This window comes from Aedes aegypti, chromosome 1, assembly GCF_002204515.2.
Source record: "Aedes aegypti strain LVP_AGWG chromosome 1, AaegL5.0 Primary Assembly, whole genome shotgun sequence".
Lineage (NCBI taxonomy): Eukaryota > Metazoa > Arthropoda > Insecta > Diptera > Culicidae > Aedes > Aedes aegypti.
Window position 1 is genome coordinate 248,210,318 of NC_035107.1, and position 17,645 is coordinate 248,227,962.

At 34.6% G+C, this 17,645-nt stretch overlaps 1 protein-coding gene across 50 annotated transcripts in view; it reads right to left on the reverse strand.

Moving 5' to 3' along the window:
• The window catches only part of LOC5578934 (calcium-activated potassium channel slowpoke), a 226,985-nt gene that overhangs the window by 94,519 nt on the left and 114,821 nt on the right, over positions 1-17,645 (reverse strand). The gene's annotated exons all lie outside the window — the stretch shown is intronic.

Sequence of the window (17,645 nt, forward strand, 5' to 3'; positions counted from 1 at the left end):
CCGATACATCACCGAATAATATACACAATTTGTCGAAGGCAGCACAGATCCAATCCAACGGCGATCCCATCATCGGAAGAAGTATCCAATCGATCAGGTATGAAGCAGCAGTTGAAAGAGATAATCAAAGATTTTCCGATTTTCATCGGAAGATATGATAACCGCATAGGGAAATAGAAAAAAATATATTAGTATTTGGAAAGCACAATATATCTGTGAACAATGATACGACTAGACACAATGTACAACATAAGAGTAGGTTTGCTGTTTCTGACTGAGGCTTCGCTGGAGATAGAATGTGTGGCGCATCGCCTGTGTAGGACATTACTTACCGAATGAAATATGACGAATTTTAGAAAGGCATCATTAAATATGAAGTCTTGAATAATAATAATAAAAAACATCGTCAATCGTTTTTCAATTTTACATATTTTGCAGTGTGAAAAGTCGACTATACTTTTCATATACTAACTATTAATTCTTTTTTGAAAAGTTTCAGAGAATTTGAATTACTTACAACCACTAAATGTTTAGTTAGATTTCAATTTTGTTTTGCATTTGTTTATTTTCCTTCAGTACATCTTTTCTGATATTTCAAATAGTTAAGAAAGATGTCAATATTGTGTCTAAGGACTGTTTATATAATAAAGGGGACACCTTGTACATGCTACATCTTTTCAATTTATCAATAACAATTTTCTAGATATCATTACAACTATTTTCAACATTTTTTTTAGAGAAAAATATTTTAAACTTCAAGGGAACCTAAATGAATAGAACTTTCAAGTTCAATGTGCGTCCTGCAGGAGGTACTAATATAGTTTTTATGAAAAGCATAACCTGGGCCTTCATAGAGTTGCTTATTTAGTCCCCACGTCATGTTTAAAGCACAACAGAGGAAAAATATGTGTTATTTTCAGAAGACCTTTCAAAGCACAATGAAAATCGTCAGAAATGGCAACACTGCTGCAATGCAATAAAGTTTGTTTTCCATGTATTATTTTCATAATATGTTATCCAGAGATAACCGATTGAAATATTGGGAGACAAATGTTTACAAACTGGGGTAGATCGGTAAATATGCGTACATGTTTTAAAAAGTATGTCATTTTTCAATAAAACGAACATAAAGAATAAAATGTATACTTAAGAATGCGGTTCAAACTCACAATCCAGCTCTCTATTAAACAAATTTAATTTCAGTAGTAATATACACCAATTTCAAACACGCTTTAAACTTTACATTTCAACTAGGAGTAGGGGAAGACGGGGTAAGACCGCCCGCCTAAGCAATTCAATTCATATGTCAAAATCAAGAATCAATAGATCCTTTTTCGACGCAACATGTCGTTTTTTGAAGCCTTAGGCATGATCAAAAAATATCACAAGTGTTGTATTTCTAAAAAATATTTATTTCTTGAAGCTTTTAAAAAGTGTTGTCTTATCACGATTATTTTTAGCGACGGGGTAAAACCGCCCACCCACGGGGTAAGAGCGACCACCACGATTTTCGTAAACAATTTTGTGAAAAAATAATACAGTTCCCTGTGATTCATAAAAATATAATGTTTTATGAATTCTACATTGATTAACGTGGATAGTGAATCAATTTTAGGGTTAATTATTTCAAAAAACTTAAATGTATACTTATTATTACCTTGAAACACCCATATTTTGGAAAAACTATGCGGATTTGGCTTGTATTTTTCACAAAATTGATTTCATTTCACTTGAACAGTAATGTACAACGTAGTTAAAACTTTAAAAATGGTTTACACAGTTATTTGATATAAATTAGGGGTGGCGGTCTTACCCCGTCAACAGTGGTCGGTTTTACCCCGCTTGCGCAATTTTCACAACTATGGCCTTATTTCAAAGCTTAATATTTACAATTCATATTTCACTTCACATTTCTGTTAATGCATGGACGGATAATTTGTTATGTTTTTCCAAAAAAATCCCTTCCGAAATCCTTAAGTAAGCATCTGTTAAATTTAGATCAAATTCAATATCGACGAGCAGAAACTTTGTTTTTGACATTTGTTATGAAAAATTTGATTTAAATATCACACTAAATACTCCGGAATGTCAAAAATCTTGTATTTATGGAAAGTGCTTGATGAACTTTTAAGAAAATTGCCATTTTCATGCCAAACTCAAGGTGGTCCGTCTTACCCCGGCGGGCGCTCTTACCCCGTCTTCCCCTAGAAGCATGATATTTCTGCATATTTGGTTATGGAAGGATAAATCAATGGGGACGGGTCTGGTGTAGTGGTAAGAACACACGCCTCTTACGCCAAGGACCTGGGATCGAATCCCATCCCCGAGATAGTCACTTATGACGTAAAGGTTATAGTGACGACTTCCTTCGGAAGGGAAGTAAAGCCGTTGGTCCCGAGATGAACTAGCCCAGGGCTAAAAATCTCGTTAATAAAGATAGAAAAAAAAAGGATAAATCAATAGAGTGACCTAGTGTCAGCCCGACCAGTGGATTACAACAAAATTGAAGCACAATTATGTCAAGATTTGTTAGAAATAACACATTTTGTTTAAGTTTTTTTAGAGGTACTCTGAGTTGATGGAGGAAATTATAACATAATTTATACAAAATCAATTATAATAACAAAGGCTGTTTCAAATTTGTTTCATTTCAATACATAATAATAGTAAAACTTGTTGTAAAAATTTAAGAGAAATTGCTCATAACAAATGTTGTTAGAATTCAGTTATGCAAAATAACAAAATTAGTTATATTTTTGTTTGATTTGAACATATTGTTTAAATTATAACATATTTTGTTAAAATTTTGATTAGCGTAGAGGAAATTGAGTTAAAGTTAACTATCCCTTACTCGATATTCCGTATCTATATATCGAGTTAGAGAATCATAGTAAAAGTTAGTTTTCATGGCTAACTCGATGGTCCTTTGGATCGCATTTGCACTGGTTTTATGTTCTATAACTTGATGGTCTCTTAAATATCGAGTTATGGAGAGTTGACTGCATAATTTTTGTTTTTTTTTTCACTATTAACTAGCCAAAATAATAATATATTTTGTTAAATAAGCGCGCTAACTGAGTAACAAAATCTGTTACAACTCTGTTGTAATCCACTGGTCGGGAGAGATTGGTGGAATATTGTTGATGGTTTCAAAGCTGCAGTTCCCTTTTAAATGCGCCCTTTTTTATATTTAAGATAAAATAATTTTAAAAGAAGAGATAGCATCAATCAAATTAGCAAGGGTGGTAACCTGAAATGTCGAAATGGAAAAAATGGACAATAATATATTCAGCAATTGTTGTCCATCCGGGTGGTAATTGCTTTTTTTATAATTTCTCATCATAATAGGCGGTTTTTCATCACGACAATCAGCCATGAAACGGTCTACTTTCGTGCACTGAATTTCACTTATGTACGCAACGTCTTTTCATTACGCAACTATTTTGAATTGTGTATTGAGTCATTACACAACATATGGCGAAATAATGGTGAACGTCACTTGGTGAGATTTTTAATATCCTCAAGTGGCCTTCAACAAAATTGCTAAAAAATGTTTACGTAACTCATTGTAGAACTCGATTTTTATAGCACTTATAGTAGTTATCCCACTCGGCAAGCTTATACGGCAAATTTACGACTCATGCTGTAAAAATCATCTTTCCACAACTTGTTGCGCAAACTATTATTAATTAGTAACATCGAGTGAACTTTTTACAATTCAATAACCTCGAGTGAACTTTTATCACGCATGTAAATTTTAGAGCACTATTTCGAGTTGTTATGGTGACCTTCGTATCAATTAAACTAAAACTAAATATATTATATTAACAATGTAAGTCACTTTCATTTATATGGCAACCTCCTTTTTGTGACAGTAGCGTCACACAAGGCAAACGTGGCAACTTTGTCATAGCACGTCTAGTTTAGAGATATATACTGTTGAAAATATGTCGATTTTAGACTACTTGCATGTGAGTTTTTCAGCTTGTAGGCTGATTTATGTGGCTAATTGACTGCAGAAATCTGTTTTTGGATGTTAAAGTATACGAAACAACAAAGTTTGTACTGACTTCCATATAAAACAAACAACGAATTTCGTATGAAGGCCAGTGTTGGCAGACTCGCACTCAAATATCAATCATTGAGTTCCCCCACGAGAGCAAACTCATTTGAGATCTGCTTCGCAAAATTCGCACATGAGATTTTGATGCAAAACCACTTGCTCGCTCGCATGCCGTCAATAATTATTCAAAAATGAAAACCATCGCAAATCTGTTAAAACCCAATGTGTGTGAGCCAGTCCTGAAGAAATCTTTAAAACACCTTGCAGAAAACTGAAATTCCTAGAATTCAAAGGATTCCTTCCGCAATTTCAAATTAAATTTGTAAATTTGATATGTTTTCCGTATAGATAAATTTGTGTATCGTTGAATTCAGGATCTAAGCAGATTTTCTAGGAATTATTTCTAGAAAAAAAGAAAAAGTTCCTTGAATAATTACTATTACAATAAGTGTAACATTTTAGATAAATTCCAAAAGAATTTTCGAAAAAAATGTCAACGTGATTCCTTAAAACAGCATTGACAGAATTCTTAAAAAAAACATAAGAACATTCCGGCAAAAATTCCTGAAAAAAAAGAAACTGAAGACGAAATACGCGAAAGAATCCTTAGAAATATTCATTAGCGAAATTCTTCGGTGACTACGTGAAAGAAATCTTAAGCAATTCCTGGAGATATCCTTGGAATAATTTATGAAGAAATCATCAACATAGTTTCTGGAACAACCTGTGAAGCAATTCCTTGTGTTAACAAAAATAGATACGAATACTGTTCGAGGTAACTAATCCTAACAGAAGCAGGATTTCACATGATTTCAAGGTAACACCTTTGGAAAAAAAAACCCTGAAAATTTGTGGGGGTATCTTGAGAAATATCTCGAATAATTTGTGGAGGAATATCTACACAAATCACACGAATGCACACCACGCGAATTCCTGGAGGTTTCCTTGGATAAATTCTTATAGAGGAACGTTTGAAGAAATATATGGTCGGGGTTCTGCTAAACCGCACCAAGTACCAAAACCATTATTTTGAGATATTTAACTTTAATGTCCACTCACCTGCGAATAGATCGCGAATTACTCTTTTCAAAATTTTGTCGCCCACAAATGACTAACAGGGTCCAATCAGTAAGACAAGGTAGAACATTTAAGAAAATCTTCATTTATTTTCCGTGTAATTAGATTTGATTTCAAATTGCAAGGCACTTGGTTCACTCTGGCTGAACAAAAGTTGAAGAAAATGGTTTTCAGTTCGGTTTGGCTGAATGTGTTTCATGATTTCCAACAACACAAGAAAAAAAAAAGAATACAAGCGGTTCGTTTCGTCATCACCGTGCATGTTGAAATGCATGTTACAAATTTTTAAACACTACGAATGGGAAGGATTTGCAATTTCCCATAGAACTGGCCCACAATGTAATGTTGGGGACCTATGCGAAAAATGGATTTGTGCAAGGCATCCAAAACGTATTCTGTCTGTCTTTCGCGTTCAAAGATTCGACAGAGACAACAATGATGTAGTTGAGAAATGCGATGATCGATGAAAACCATGAATTTGTTATGCCAGAGCGCACCAAGTTACTCGCATTTAGAGTACCTTGGTTGAACTGTATGTTACGGGTAACGTAAAAAAATATTATTCGGGATTCAAACTCGTGTCCTTCGAGTGGTGATTTGGCGTGCTACCTCTAGGTCATTTCGAACTGTTGAATTGAGAGCTAAAGACTTGAAACAACTTATGCCCACTCTGATCAAATATGCTTGATTGTGAAAACGTCATTTCCTGAACAGCTAAAGCGCACCAAGTGCTTCTAAATTATTCAAACAACATCAAATTTAAATGTCTTGTTATTTCATTACGGCTTCTGCATGGATCCATCAACATAATACATAAAAAGCAAAAGAGAGCGTTTAGCGCGTGTTGATACCTTTTGTTCTTACAAAAACACGATTTTCATATTAATGGTACTTGGTGCGGTGTGGCTGGACAAAATTTCAATGAAAATTCATCAGCACCACCGAAACAATACGGTATTTTACATGGCTGTTCGCTTACACTACATCCTCAAATCCGTTGGTGCTGATCCTGTATGTTGTCCGGAATGGCCAATTTACAACGTTTCAGGAAAAATTTGAAAAAAAAATGTCGTTTTGAATCAGAATATTAAATTACCTTAAATGACAGGCTTAGGTTTATGGTTCGCTCTGGTTGGATATAATTTCAGTTTTACATATTCTGCCAGAGAAAAATATTGAATTTACACAACGAGGGATGGTTTAAATTATTCGATATTTGTAAAGTGGAAAGGTTATGATAATCTGAATCCTCGTGTGTAAATAACTCATTTTTGGAAAAAATGGCCCTTGGTGCGGTTTGGCAGAACCCCGACCATATAGAGTTTGAAAAAGCATTTGAAGTAGTTCTAAAAATAAACTTCGATTTTTATAGAAAATTTTAGAAGGAACTATGCAGAGATTAAATGTGAATTTTTTTCAAAGTGAGTAATAAATTTAGATAAACATAATTCGAAATATTTCTTCCGGAATTTCTGCATGGCCTTCATACAAACCCTTGAAATTATTTTAAGAAATTTTATAGCAATTCATACAGTAATTTCTCTTGCAATGTTCTATGAATCCCTTAAAAATTGCAGCAGAAAGTAAATTGCGTTGTCTCCAGGAAAACCGCCAGACAGCTATTCTGTGTTATTATAATTCTTCAGATTTCTCTACAAGAAAAATCCTCCACAAATTGCTACAGTAATTTCTTCATAGACTTCTACTTTCAAACACAAAAACTTCGAGCAACTCTTCCAAACACCCTTCCATGGATTCCATGGATTCATTTTCCAGAAGTTGCTTCGAAAGTTTTCCACCCCTTTTCACCCCTTCTTTTTTTTTCAACAATTCATAGTGGAATTTCCATGACTCCTTCAAGAGATGGTTCTTAATCCCTAACAAGAATTCCTGGGCAATTCCCATCTGAATTGGCCAAATTATAAAAAAAGTAATCTTACATCGATTTTTTTTTTTTTTAATTCCGGATAAAACATTTGGATGGATTCCTGGCAAAATCAGAGCTGGAATTTCTTGAAATTGAATTAATTTCTAGCAAAAATGATGCAAGAGCTTTCGGTAGAAATCTTTAAGGAATCACTAAAATAATACTGGAAGAAATCGTTCAGAAATTCTGGAAAATATCTCTTGGATAGATTGCTAGCTTGGAAAAAATGCTCGAATAATTCTAAGGGAAATTTTCGGGGGAAAATATTGAGAGAAAAGATTGATTGCACTACTGAACACGTTTTTGTCTCAAGCACAAAAATGCCGCTATTCACTCAATTAAAGGTTGCTGAGTCAATTGCCGTTTTCAAAAATATCATAGCACGTCTAGTTTTCGAGATATTCACTGTTGAAAATGCAAGATTTGACTACTTCATCCTACTTGCATGCAAGTTTACCGGCTTGTATGGAAATTTATTAGCTTAATTTGCGACAGAATTTAAACTACATGTGTGTAACAATTATTATCAACTAAGTTCTTAATACTTTCGATGTTCAAAAGATATTTTTTGATGCTTTATAAAAGTGTGAGACTGCAAGCATGCTAGAAAAACCGATTTAATCTAAATGTAATTGTGTAATTTCAACCAAATTATATCTGAAATGAGAGTTAAAGTCATATATTGTATGCATGATGGATTCGATAACGAGAATTTTTTATGAATCATACTTCAAATTTTATGTTAAAATCTATGAAAACAGTGTTTTGTACAACTTTTGTACAACTATTGTTACTGGAATACATTTCTTAGAAAATTTTCTCAAGAAATAAATAGAGTAATCGCTTAGAAGAAGATTTTCTTGATGAATCCTTGGATTATTACCATGTACAATGAGTCTCTGCTAAGAATAATCTTTTTCCCCTTTCCCTTTTTGGAATTTTTGGAGGAAGTGATCAATGAATCCCTTTAAATCACGCATATTGATCATATCCCCAAACTATGTTCATTGGCTGCCAGACGACCATTACCCGAGCGGAAACGAAGCATTGATTGACACAAGAGATAATAGATCTAAAAGCAAAATCCAAATTTTAATCCCGGAACTTCTAAACATTAGCAAATTTTGATGTTAGCAGATCGAATGAATAGATTGTTGCTATTGGTTTGATCTTATTTCAGATTTTTATCTAAATTTTAGATATCATTTTCAGATCTTTTATATCTATCAAGTCAACATCATATCAACATTTGCTATTACTGAGACTTTTCGCCTTCTATGGTAAATAACGATATGGATGGTATAGATTTGGCGGTTATGAACTAATCCCTACGATACAGGATAGGTCCTAAAATACATACATATTTTTCCGATTTACTCTCTTATAATGGAAAATTAATCAGTACTTACCAAATATTATATTATCTAAAAATGTAGTACGGATAACGACAAAATTAACAATTAGTGTCTTGAAAAAATGACGCCTTCCAACGCTTAAAAGAAAACGGGTAATTAAATCACTAGGCATAAAACCTGTTGCTCGGCAAAACTAGTTATCAAAGATGTTAAAAATCTATGTATCCTGGAATCTACGACAAAAAATTGAGAAATATTGTTGAAAATTTGATATCACATCAGTAGGGGGTAAACAAGGCAGTCATTGTGGAATACTGTAGAATACTTATAGCAACTCTACTCAGGCTATTGAAGCACATACCCAAAAAAAAGCATATCATGAAATTGTACGAAGCTGTGACACATTGTATTCTCATCATATTTCATATGGCAGATTTTGCTTACATGTATCCTTTCCCAGATAACAATTTTGGTTTTATTAATGTTTTTAGAATTAAAATGTGGATTTAATTTAGTTATAAGCCATGAAAAACCAGATTTGTTGCTAGGGTCCGACGAGATGCCCCATCAGCTATCGAGCTGGGTTGACGCATTCTACCTCCAAGGATTCGTAAGGTCCTGCGCGCGAAGCCTCATCAGCAATACAGTGTGTACAGTATGGGATTACAATAAATGGATATGATACACAAAAACCAAAGCCAGAAAATGGTACTTCTTAACGTAAAATGAGAAGAAAGTTAACAGATGGGGAAAAGTGAGGAGGGTGGGGATGAAATTAGACACAGAGTTCGGAAAAGAGGATTTGGGATTGTAGATCAGCAACACCGGTCCGGTTCAAAAAGATCGGTGTGGTTTGCTGATGATCATCGGGTCGCTCAAGAGCAGGAAATTTGTAGCCGAAAGGATTACTGATAGCAAGAAGTGGGAGAAGGGGCGTTACACCACATGTACAGATTACACATTGAGTTCATGCCGTTATTTGTGGAACATTTTGTCGCTTTCAAGGGAAGCGGGAAAAAGGACATCTAGTATGGAGCGAAAGGGGATTTGTTTCGCTTATCCTATCATCAGCTATGACTGAGCGTATTTCTTTCGGTCAAGGAACGGCGTCATCCTCAAGGAAGTGTTGAAACTGAACTGGTCGTTATGAGTTTCTCTAGGTCCGTTAGGTAAGGTAAGGTGTGAGTTGAATGATTCGGTTGCTTCATTCTAACAGAGACAAACTTGACGTTTTCAGGAGAGGGGTATGCTTACACTGAGTTCAATTTGCTAAATTATCGTATTCAATGGTTTAAGGGAAAATTTGAATCGACTCATTGATGAAACTGCAAATCAATGAGTTCGTTTTCACGATCAGAGAGATTCCGTTCTCGCTACTTTGATACCGAAACTTTACGCGATCTTAGAGAGTTTGGTTTATCCGGTTTGCACGAATTTGCATATCTTTTTCTCACGTATGATATCGGAAGAAATGTTAGCATGTGCGGAAAATGTAATATCGATTTTGTTATTATATCTACAATGTCACGAATTGATTCATATATTAAATTGAATTCTCATCAATGCAAATTGCTACTAATCTACAGAGCAAGCAGTGATGACCGAGAAAATCTTGCTTCTACCTTTCAAACGAGTCAACAATGAATTTTCCCTTCCGATTTGGCTGATTTGCAAAATTTTCTCATGATAACTACAAGTTTCTGCAATCAGTCAAACGATACCACTACGGATCTACACTACGATAAGCACAGTTCTACGCATTCCATTCAAGCACTACAGTAAACTTTTTTTCATCTGAACAACGGATGTTGAGCTTAACGTACAGCTCATTGCGCAATCCACTAACTACTAGGAAATCATGTGCGTTCATGCAGGTGCGTGAATACTACGATGCAGTCTAAGGCTAAACCTTAAATCGTGCTGAAAAATGGAACAGACGCAGCGTATTGGTTGAACCACACGAAACTCGTGGAGCCAACCAAAGCGCTGAATCACAATTTCTTTCAAAAAGCTACAAAAATGCCTCTTGTAACAGGAGATTTTGTTGTATCGGATAGAAAACAATCGTTTCAAAAAATCAAAAATGGTGAAACAAAAATATGTTTAAGAACTAAAGGTTTTCTTTCAAAACGGTACCAAAACTCAGGTATTAAAAACAGAAAATCATATTAGACTGCCGTTCGTTCCTAAATCTATTCTTTTTATCCGTTTCTAGTGCAATATTTGTATTTCTTCTACTCAAACGGCCTTTTTCGAAATCACTTACTACGATTGACTGAATTTCCCAACGCCACAATGACGACATTTTTCAATTATTATTACCTGCAATATCTCGATAAAACGGCGTTTAAAAATTATACGACGACAGTCGGTGTAAAATATTACTGTGGTCCTGTAAAACTGGTGCAGTTATTCACGCGTATTGTGTCTTGGTCTAGCTAGAGCATTCGAAGTTAACTGCACACTACTGTACCTAACTGTATTTCAACAATACGGAGTTTACAAACACGTGTCGAAGTGGGTGATAACCTCTAGCGATGTTCCGTAACCTTAGGCATCTCATCTGCAATGCAGCTAATCTGTGCTTGTGTTGCATATGTATGTATAAACTAACGTTGAGTCCGAACATGTTCAGTCTCTTTATACGAGATCCAGGTGTATTATCTAGAGTAACTGTGCATCAAAGTCTGTCGAACGTTTGCTACTCATGTTGGAGCAAACATAGCTCAAGTTTGAATGATAACCACTACGATTTTTCTACCAACTCTTCGCAACAGTCATACTGAACTTGCATTTAATCATATCACCATAAAACACCCTATTATCTCCCTCGTGTGTTGCGAAGTGTTCTACAGAACAATGTGACTGCACTACTTTAAAAGGTTACGTTCGATTTGCGGCGTTATGTATTCCGATTGGCCCTAGTGGCTTTGTAATGGGTTATACTCGAGAAGGAATATACTTGGTAAACTGAATGCTTTCCAGAACAACGAACAATGCACAAACAATCCGAGAGTGACATGAACAAAACGATGACGGTAAGTGCCTTGAAAATTTGTTGATAGTGTTGCGACTCGGAATATGAAATGTGTTATGTTTGATGCCGCGCAGAATATCATCATATAACTTTTATTCAAGGTCGATGCGCTGCTACTCTAATCATCAATACCAACCGCATGATAGGTATTTATATTTTTTATGATGTAGATTATTCATTCCATAAACGATGTTTTTCAGTTGCAAGGTTTACATGTATTGCGCTGTGTTACAATGAAAACAAAAACTTCCATAGCGACCAATTGCTTTTGAAGATCAAATCTCGAAAACTTATTCAAATAGTCTCAAGGCAGAAAAGTGATCAACTTACTTTATCGATTCTACGTGTTTCGCAGACGAAATTCCACACGTTCTGCTTTTACCAAACTTGATTTTTCAATTTTCGAACGTTTAATTCCGGAATTACAAAACGGCGTAAGTAAGAATTCCAACTTTCACAACCCAACCGCTACTTTCACCGCTCCGTTGTATGGAGAGACAAATTGACTTAACCACGGATCAAAACAAAATACTACTTGAGCCGATTTTACACTGGTAGAAAAACGTCTAAAGTAACTGAATGAAACGGCTTATCATTTTGTTATATTTTTTGTAGGAAATAATATAAACTACCTAGTTTTTGAACGGGAGCTGATTGTATGCAAAATTTAAGCGATGTACACGGCGAAAAAATAGTCAAAAGGTGATTCATTTCAAAACAGTTTAAGAAGACAGGTTGTGATTCTTCCTAATTCATTTTCACAAAATCGTATGAAAGTTACTTACGTCGATTTGAAAAAGTAATCGAGAAATCTAGATAAACATGTTTAAAAAGTGTCGAACACATTCAACATTTCAAGGTTCTTCCTGAAACCTATTATTGAACATTGTGTTTTAGATTTACTCAGTAGTGTTCCAACCAATTTTAGGGGCTTGTTTCAAAAGTGAATTGATCATTTTGATCAATTTAGAATTGCATGAATCAAAGTGTTTTATTGAGTTCACTAATGGGAAAAAATGGTAGAAGATAGGCTTGTTTTTTTTTGGCTCCCATGCAATTTGTATGGAGTGAAAAATTGTTGGAAATTTTCAAAGCCGTTTTTCTCAAAACTAGATTATTGTCACTTACTCTCCTTTGCATCTAACCTCCTCAACCTGTCTAGTCTAGTCTATTCATACAAAGCTAGTAAGGTATCGTAGGACAAGTGAGTAAGGGCAAGTGAGTAAGGGAAATCGTATAGTTGAGATTTTTCAAATTCTAAAGACTGTGGATTGAAATAAATGAGGTCGTTGATATTTTTTAGCTTGACTCCCTCCATATATAAACGGTATGCTGAAATTTATTTTTATGTTAAATTGAAGAAAAAAATACAGATAAGGTATTAGAAAAATGTATCCGTCCTTTTCACTTGCCCAAAAAGTGAGGAAAGAGAAAAGTTTATCGTTTTGAATAATAAATTAAAAAAAAACTGACATCTCTTTTAACCCGTATAGGCCTGAGTGAAAGCCAAAGTACCAAAACCCCCATTTCTCAGCGAATACGAGTACTTTTTGTCAGTAAACTGATACGGCCGCAGTTGTTCCGGCTGGTCACTGGGTCAAGTAAAAAAGGTAAAAAAGGGCGATTTTGTGGGACATGCCAAGTTATCTTTATTTATTTTCCAATAGAGTAAAGTGGGGCAAAAGTTCGAGTGGGGTAAAAGTTTCTTTTTAAGATTTCTAGCTCAATTTAAAACAAATCTTATAAATGTCATGGTAGTTCGAAAGCTATTCAAGTAAGAGACTTTCAATCCAAATATCATAAAAATCGATTGAGATTTGGAAAAGTTATTGTTATTTGTTGTTTTTCGACGTGAATATTGTAATTTTTGGTCAAACTTACGTTGCATTGAACCAATTGAAGATAAAATCTTTTTCAATATTTTATGTAAGGGCGTTTCTAGGCCTATCATAAGGTTGCATTGAGGTGTATTAGTTTTTGCATAAATGCTTGAAAACAATTTTTGGCCCATAGTGGGGCAAAAGTTCGAATCAGCGGTGCAAAAGTTCGACCCATGTATAAACTCACGGAAAAAATTGCAAATTGCCTAAAATCCACATATTATCTTCAAATTTAGTTAAATTTGTCTGATCGTGTGAAAATTGTCACCAAAATTTTTCATTTCCACTTAGTTTTGCGAAAAACTGCTATTTTTGAGTATACAGTCGACTCTCCACATCTCGATGTTCTACATCTCGATATCTCTCCCTATGTCGATGCTTTCTTCGGTCCCTTCATTTCGCATACATTTTCACTCTCCGTATCTCGATATCCTCCATATCTCTATATCTCCCTATCTCGATGTGAACCTGGTTGATTTTCGTTCCAGTTTTTCTCTCGGTATGTCGATATTCTTATTATCGAAGGTTACTAGACCCGATTTCACTGATTCAAAACAGTTCGGGAGCACGAAGTGAAGTCTGTTTGTTTATTATTTTCTTGGTAACGGAGTGGTTTTCAATCTAGTATTCATTAAAAATGTGTTCTTTGTCTCGATTTCTCCCTATCTCGATGGTCCCTTCAATATCGAGATGTGGAGAGGCAACTGTATTACAATTAACCCGGTTTTGGGTAATTTTTCGATGAAAATTTAGTGTGTATTTTTCGTCAAACTTAAGTTTACGGCTGGTGTAAAGTATGCCTGTCATAAAAGGATCGATATTTTGTGTTTTAGTCAGCGAACTTTTGCCCCACACTAGATTCAAACTCTTACCCCACCGGTGGGGCAAAAGTTCGAATAAGACAATCAATTTTGAAACTGTTATAAATAAAAATGGGTAAATATTTTGACACAAGTTTGTTCAGCAAAATTATAGCCAATATGTTGAAGGTTCACTGTACGGTATTTGTTTTGTTTTAAATGCTATTGTTTTCCTGGAAACTTTGATTATACCGCTAAGGTCGAACTTTTGCCCCACCTTACTCTACAGAAAAAAAAATCCATGTGAATTTCAGCGCAAAATCATACACATGAAGGGAATGCCAGATATGTTGCAAATTTACATGACACATAGTGTATAATTACATCAACATCATGTAAATTTATGCGAATTGTCGCGTAATCGGTTAGAGTCCATGCTAGATTACACGATGTGTAACGGAAACTTACATGATGTTATTGTAATTTTACACGATGTGACATGTAAATTTGCGACATATCTGGCATTCCCTTTATGTGCATGATTTTACGCTGAAATTTACATGGATTTTTCTTTCTGTGAAGATAATCATTTTAATTTGCATAATTCACCAAGATCTAATATTCAACATTATTGATGAAGAGTTTTGCACTGTTTAGAATGTACTGGACGTGGTAACTTGGATTTAATTCCCTGAAACACCGGCTAAAGATTTGTACAGGGTGTCCGCAAATTATCCGTACAAACATGGAATAAAGGCATGGCTCTTGATATTCTAGCGGAATAAGTTCAGTATTCTTGCATGGTTTAATACATAAATAATGACCTACTATGTTCTTAAGCAGTAATTTTGACACATTTCCGATTTCAAATACTAATTGCATAATCAAGACAAACTTGTTAAGTTGTCTTGTAGAGAGCCGTTTTTCGACCTTTATGAGGGAAGATAAATGTCCATAGAACTCACTGCATTTGAGCCGTACAATTTTCTATTTCCAGCCTAACTTGAAGCCAACGAACTGTAGGTTACTTCAAATTACAATACGATATTTGGATTCGTCTATTTTAGATTTGAGGGAGACAACATCTCTACTATGACTAGCGGCCCTCAGGAATAACGTATCCGAAAAATTCAAATTCGCCTATCTCAGTAAGAAGCAATCATTTTTAAATTATTAAAAATTCTATTTTGCGTTTGGGGCAGTGTTCCCATAGTAGACAATCCCCTATAGTCGTACTAGTGGCTTTTTACGGCCGTTTTGCTATAAATCGTTGCAAAATATTTTTGGTCATGAAGGTCAGGAGCTATTTATCTAAGTATCATTCATATTTCATATTTGTAAATGAGTCCCAATGAACGATAACATAAGTAACATGTAAACAAATAAAATTTTATTCTTGCCAATTCAATTTTCTTCTGTTCAGTTATGTTTGTTCTAATGATTCGACAACATTACAACAACAACATTTTCAATGTTAGTTCTTACATTATAGGACAGCAACTGCATTTCTGCTCTGTATAGTTTCAACCGCTCGTTGTTTGTTTTTGGAAAAGTCGGATATGACGTCGGAACTCTTCGGGAAAAATCATTTCTTGGAACGGAATCCTCCTATAAAGTATATAGAAGCTGTTTTTGTATGGATAGACCTATACCCCATTTTTTATGTTTTGAGCTAACTTTGCATGGAAAATCCACGGAATTTCCATGCGTTCTCTAATATTGGAACTTTTTATTCGACGTCTTCATTTCAATCGGCTGTCCAAGGTAGGCACATTAATATCGTAATGTTTGGCAACCTCTTTTAGAGAAGTTCCACACAAAGCAAATACAAATACACTCTCTAATGAGAAACTTTTCACTTGCTCTAAGCGATTTGAAAATTGACGATGTTTAAATTTAGTTGTTTTAGATCTACTTCGAATTAATTCTAAACCTTCTTTTACTTCAGTTTGAAACTGTCAGAACAACTCAGTAACTCCGCAGCTTTTTCCACTGAAAATATTTAAATGACATTGCACGCTACCAACTTGTTACGGAGTAATAGTTGACAGGTTGACAATACTACGCTCTATAACGCTATAATAGTTAAACAAATCTCAAAAATCTCTTAACTATCATAATGTTCCGAGTGGCCTCAAAGGTTTGCGCATGAATTTAAAGCGGAAATTAACTTATTCTGTGAAATAAACAAATTATTTTCACTTACCCCATTTACCCAAAAAAAAATGATAAAATCGACAACTTCAGCATGTCAGTAATATGACACAAACATTCCCAAGTAACCATAAGCACTAATAATAAGCCCTAATCAGACACATTCCAGCGTAACGATAGCAACGGACTTTTACTATCAAATGAGGCTTTTTCTCGGAAATATGCCTTGTGACCATGTAAATAAATAGGTGTTATGTTTCGCATATTAAATGTTCTTCATGTTGTGACATTCATTTTGAAACATTTTTCATATTATGAAAATATGATAAATAAAAGTAGTTGCATTTCGTAACGCGACACCATCGCTGAAATGCACTTTTTCAAACATCACTCTATTATCTGATCTGTTATATTTTTTTTCCGGAAATTCGGGTTTGCTCAAGGCAATCCTTCCATGTATTGATTAAAACCAGAGTGTGACTTCAAACTGGAAGGAAATATCGGATAATTACAGAATCTCATTGATTTCGTTTTATGAGCGTCGCGTTACGTTTATCTTCCAACAGGGTTCTGCAAATGGTGTCGCGTTACTCAGAGGCGTTTTTTTAAAGACAAAATCGGCAATGTTGCTTTTAGAATTGTATGTGTGTATGTAGGTAGCCACCATCCTAGCTTGAGTCTTGCTCTGCATGCGGTTCCACTTAACAGTACAGTCATTTTTCATTATCAATTTGAATTAAACATACCATTGCACGAAGGGCCAAAATGGGGTGTGGCGGACACGTAAGCAGACACTTACGCGAAACCCGCGGAAAAAAAAATGTATATTTAGTATTGTTTTTTGTTTAATATATTCGAAATTCTGCCTCACAGCGGAGTAATGTGATCCGATACCTACTGGTTAAAATTAAATAACTGTTTCTGTTGAGCATTTTGAGGATGTCGTGCCCAGTAAAAGCGTAGATGGCACTTGGGGTCACCAATGAAATTTGACTTAAGACGAATTCCATGTCAAATCAGTCAGTCACAGAACTCGACCATCTTCGATTTGCAGTAAATTTTGCACATGTTTTTGGTTTGATACAATAAGTGTTTTCCATAGAAAAATCAATCATTTTGACTCGAGAATAACTTATGAAAATGGCCTATACATTTTGGCTTGCAACTTATTTGAAAAATTCTAACTCTGAAACTGTTAATTTTAGAGAAAAATGTTCTATGAAGAAGTTGTAGTGAATCGTTTGACCTACAAGAAAAAAATACACACTGAAAAATTCAAAAACAAGACTTAAATTTTAAATTACTTAAAAATGCCATTTTAAATATTTTTCAAATTTTCACCATAGAATCTT